Here is a 5,156-nt window from a genome sequence, read left to right as displayed (position 1 = left end):
TCTCACCCACACCCGCCCGAGCTCTGACGGGAGCGAGAGGTGGCACTCCAGCACGCGTCAAGGCCCTGGGGTGGGGGCGAGGGCGAGGGGGAGGGGGGGAGGGGAGGGAAAGGAGGAAGGAAAAGAGGAAGTTGAGAGGTGAGGGGAAGAGGGAAGTTGGAGGAAGAAAGGTAGGGGGAGGGGGAGAGGGAAGTACGAGGGAGAAAGGGAGAAGGGGAAGGGGAGAGGGAAGTTGAGGGGTGAGGGAAGTAGTGGGGAGGGGAGAGAAGGGAGAAGGGGACCAGGGAGAGGGAAGTAGGGGGGAGAAAGGGTGAGGGAGAGGGAAGTAGGGATAGGGAGGGGAAGGAAGGAGAAAGAGGAAGTTGAGGGGTGAGGGGAGGAGGAGAGAGGGAAAGAGAAGGAGGTGGGGGAAGTTGAAGTGGGGTGGGGGCAGGAGGAGAGGAGGGAAGTTAGAGGAAGGCAGGAAGGGGAAGAGAAAGAAAGTTGAGGGGTGAGGGGAAGGAGAGTTAGGGGAAGGTGAGTGGGGTAGTGGGTGAGGGGGAGGGGAAGAGGAAAGTTAGAAGGAGAAGAAGAGGGGACGAGGAAAAGGGGGATGAGGGGGGGGAGAAGGGAGTGAGAGGAATGTGAATACAGGAGGAGGAAGGGGAAGAGGATGGGGACGAGGCGAAGAGGGAAGGAGGACAAGGAAGGGAAGGGAAAGAGAGAAAAAAGAGGGAAGGGAAGATGGAAGAGCGAGTGGCAGGAAAAAGGGAAGAGGGAAGATAGAAGGTGAGATAGGAGTAGGAAGAGGAGGAAGGACGTGAGGGAAGAATGTCCATCGCATATTCACATGCTCATGCATATATATATGTACGTGTGTGCGTGTGTGCGTGTGTGTGTGTGTGTGTGTGTGTGTGTGTGTGTGTGTGTGTCTGTGCGTCTGTGTGTATGTGTGTGTTTGTGTGTCTGTGCGTGTGTGTGTATGTGTATGTGTGTGTCTGTGTGTATGTGTATGTGTGTGTTTGTGTTTGTGTGTGTGCGTCCATATGTGTGTGTTTGTGTGTCTGTGCGTCAGCGTGTATGTGTATGTGTGTGTTTGTGTGTGTGTGCGTCTGTGCGTCTGTGTATGTGTGTGTGTCTGTGCGTCTGCGTGCCTGTGTATGTGTGTGTCTGTGTGTCTGTGCGTCCAACTGCTTCCACATTCGCTTATATGTTCCAACCTGCGCACACACACACCCTCCTCTACCGCAGTGATTTAAGACCTACAAACCGTCAAAGCGCGAAAGAGCTTTGAAAGAGGTTCATCGTCGAAACCCGTCCATTCCACACTTTGCGCGAATATCACTGCATTCGCGAAGACCCCCTCGCTAACTCGCGCGAATTCTCTCTCTCTCTCTCTCTCTCTCTCTCTCTCTCTCTCTCTCTCTCTCTCTCTCTCTCTCTCTCTCTCTCTCTCTCTGTCTATCTCTCTCTCTCTCTCTTCTCTCTCCCCCCCCCCCCCCGGCTGCATTCAAAGGCAATAGACAGGTGTACAGCTGCGCTATCGGCGGGTGTGGTCTATTCGCGACAGCTGATTGGCTTAAAAAACACACGTTGCGGAGTAATGTTGACGGTGTTGGAGGTGTGAGACTTGGACGGGTGTGCTGATAAGAGGTCCTTATCATAGTGTGTAATCGTGCGTCGCTAATGATGGCAGTGATGATGATGATGATGGTATCGATAATGATGAAAATATTGATAGTGTTAATGGTAATGATAATGATAGTGATAATGGCAGGGATAGTAATTGTCATGGTAATGATAATAATAGTGATAATGGCAGGGATAGGAATTGTAATGGTAATGATAATAATAGTGATAATGGCAGAGATAGGAATTGTAATGGTAATGATAATAATAGTGATAATGGCAGGGATAGTAATTGTCATGGTAATGATAATAATAGTGATAATGGCAGGGATAAGAATAGTAATAATAATGACAATAATGATAATAATAACATCAACACTGACATTGATAGCAATAATAATAATCACAACGATAATGATAATGAAAGGATAATGATAATAGACAGGAATAGTAATTATAATGACAATAATGAAAATAATAACATCAACACTGACATTGATAGTAATGATAATAATCACAATGATAATAAAATGATAATGATAATAAATAGGAATAGTAATAATAATGACAAAAATGAAAATAATAACATCAACACTGACATTGATAGCAATGATAATAATCACAACGATAATGATAATGATAGTGATAATAAAAATGAATATATTAAGAATAACGGGAACAACGTTACTTCGGTACGTTTATCAGAGGACAAGAGGACAGTATAAGATCGATTTCTCATAGAAAATTCAAGAGGAACTCCCCCACCCCCCTCACCCCCACCCCACACCCCACCCCCCCTTACGCACTGTTTATGTGTAAAATATGCAAAGCAGATTACGGGGACAACAAATTGTGTCTTACTTCATAATTCACGTGTTGTGTCCTTCCAAAGAGGCTTGGTGGGAGGGGAGGGGAGGGAGGATGGAGGGAAGGAGGAGGGAGGGGGGGAAGGGGAGGGAGGATGGTGGGAAGTGTGGGGGATGGGAGGGGGAAAGGAGAGGGGAGAGGGAGAGGCATTGGAGGAGAGCAAAGGGAAGGGAAGAGAGAAGGGGAGGAAGGAGGGATGGGGGGGGGGAGAAGGAAGAGGGAGAGGGAGAGGCATTGGGGGGAGAGCAAAGGGAAGGGAGGGAGGGATGGAGGGAAGTGGGGGGGGGATGTGGGGGGGGGAGGAGGGAGAGGGAAGAGGCATTGGGGGAGAGGAAGACAAAGGAAGGGAAGAGAGAAGGGAGGGGAGGAGGGGGGAGGGCAGAGGAGTGGGGGAGAGCAAAGGGAAGGAAGAGAGAAGAGGAGAGGGAGGAGGGAAAGGGTGGAAGAGAGAAGGAGAGGGAGAGGCATGGGGGGAGAGCATAAAGGGGAAGTGGGAAGAGAGAAGGGAGGGAAGGAGGGATATGTGGGGGAAAAGGAGGGAAAGCGGGAGAGGCATGGGGGGAGAGCAAAGGGAAAGGGAAGAGAGAAGAGGAGGAAAGGAGTGGAATGTATGAAAGAGAGGAGTGGAGGGAAGGAGGGAAAATGGGAGGAAAGGGATTAAGGGAGAGTAAAGGAGTAAAGGGAAAAAGAGAGAAGGGGAGAGTAATTGGGGGGAAAAGCACAAGAGGAAGTGGGGGTAGAAAGAGAAGAGAGAAGGAGAGGAGGGAGGGAAGGAGAGGAATAGCAGAAAAGGAGAGAAATGAAAGAGGAATTGAGGGAGAGCTGAATTGGAAGGAGGGGGGAGAAGGGAAGGAGTTGGAGTGAGAAAGCTGATGACGAGAAAAAGAAGGAAGGAAAAGGTAGAGGGTGGGTAAAGAGGAAGGGGAAGGGAAGGGAGAAGGGAGTGGAAGGAGTGAGAGGGAAAGGGAAAGAGAAAAGAATGAATATGGAGAGGGAGAGGGAAAGAATGGAGGGAGAGGAGAGAAACAGAAGAATGGATGGAGAGTAGAAGGAGAAGAGAATTAGGGAAGAGTGGGAAAGGGGAAGGGAAAGAAAGAGTGGATGAGGGAAAAAGAAGGAAGGTGGAAATGAGAAGAATTCAGGAGGGAGAAGTGGAAGAGAGTGAGGGGGGGAGGGAGAGAGGACGAGGAACGGCAGGAGAAGGGAGGAGAAGTATGAAGCGGTGAGAGAGAGTGAGGGAGTGGGAAAGGATAGGGATATAGTATGTAAGGGGGAAATGAGTATTGCTCAGAATTTTTAGAAGTTATTGGAGGGAGGGAGGGGAGAGAGAGAGAGGAGGGAGGGTAGGGGGAGAGAAAGAGGGGAAGGAGGGAGGAGAGGAAGAGAGAGGAAGGAGGGAAGGAGGGAGGAGGGAGGAGGGAGGGAGAGGAGAGGAGAGAGAGAGGGGGATGAGAGGGAAAGGGAAGATACTCGCCACTTTCTCCCTCTCCCTCCCTCCCTCTCTCTCTTATCTCTCACTTGTCTCTCACTTTCTCTCTCTCACTCTCTCTCTCTCTCTCTCTTTCTCTCTCTCTCTCTCTCTCTCTCTCTCTCTCTCTCTCTCTGCTCTCTCCCTCTCTCTCTCTCCTCTCTCCTCCCTCTCCTCTCCCTCTCCCTCTCCCTCTCCTCTCTCCTCTCTCCCTCCCTCCCTCTCTCCCTTCCCCCTCCCTCCCCTCTCTCCCTCTCCCTCCCTCTCTCTCTCTCCCTCTTACTCCTACTCTCCACCCTCTCCACTCTCCCACCTCCCTCTCTCTCTGTCAGTCGTCTTGCTTCTTCTATAATCGATTCCCCAAGAATTCTGGAATCTTCGATCTCATGTATGATTTAATTCTTGCTGTTGCGCCTTCTTCTTCTTCGTCTTGTTATTGTTGTTCTCCATTTCTTCTTCTTCTGTCGTCGTAGTTGTCGTTGTCATTTTCGTCGTCTCATTGTTGTTGTTATTATTATTATTGTTATTATTATTATTTTTATTATTATTATTATTATTACTATCATACTCTTCCTTCTACTTCCTCCTCCTCCTCCTCCTCCTCCTCCTCCTCCCTCCTCCTCCTCCTCCTCCCCCTCCTCCCTCCTCCCTCCCCCTCCTCCCCCTCCCCCTCCCCCTGCCCCCTCTCTCTCCCTCCTCGTCCTTTCAACTAAAGAAACTGAAGAACAGATAAAAAAAAAAGAAGAAGATTGAATTGAATAAAAGACAAAGTTCCTAAAAGAAACCGATAAATAGACAACAACAAAAAGATAAATAGAAATAGAAAAATAAAATAATAAAATAAAATGAATAAAATAAATTCAGTGAAATCACATAATTCCGTTAAAAAAATGATTGAATAACAGAACTATACGTCATTCGCGAAAGCCGATGCGAGATAGATATATAGATGAATAGATAAATAGATAGAGAGTGGGGCTTGAAATGCTCTTGCCCGGCTATGGATTGGCTTGGCATATTATTGGCTTGCTTGTTTTTTTTTTTTTTTTTTTTAGTATTATCATTTTTTTCTGATTCTTTTTTCTTTCATCTACTTTTTTTCTTCTTTTTCGTTTCGTTTTTCTACGTTTCTTCTCTTTTTTATTTTTTTCTTCTCCATTTTTCTTCTCTCTTCTTCATTTTCTTCGATTGTGAGAGAGAGAGAGAGAGAGAA

This window comes from Penaeus vannamei, chromosome 13 (assembly GCF_042767895.1).
Source record: "Penaeus vannamei isolate JL-2024 chromosome 13, ASM4276789v1, whole genome shotgun sequence".
Lineage (NCBI taxonomy): Eukaryota > Metazoa > Arthropoda > Malacostraca > Decapoda > Penaeidae > Penaeus > Penaeus vannamei.
This window is presented reverse-complemented; position numbering follows the sequence as displayed.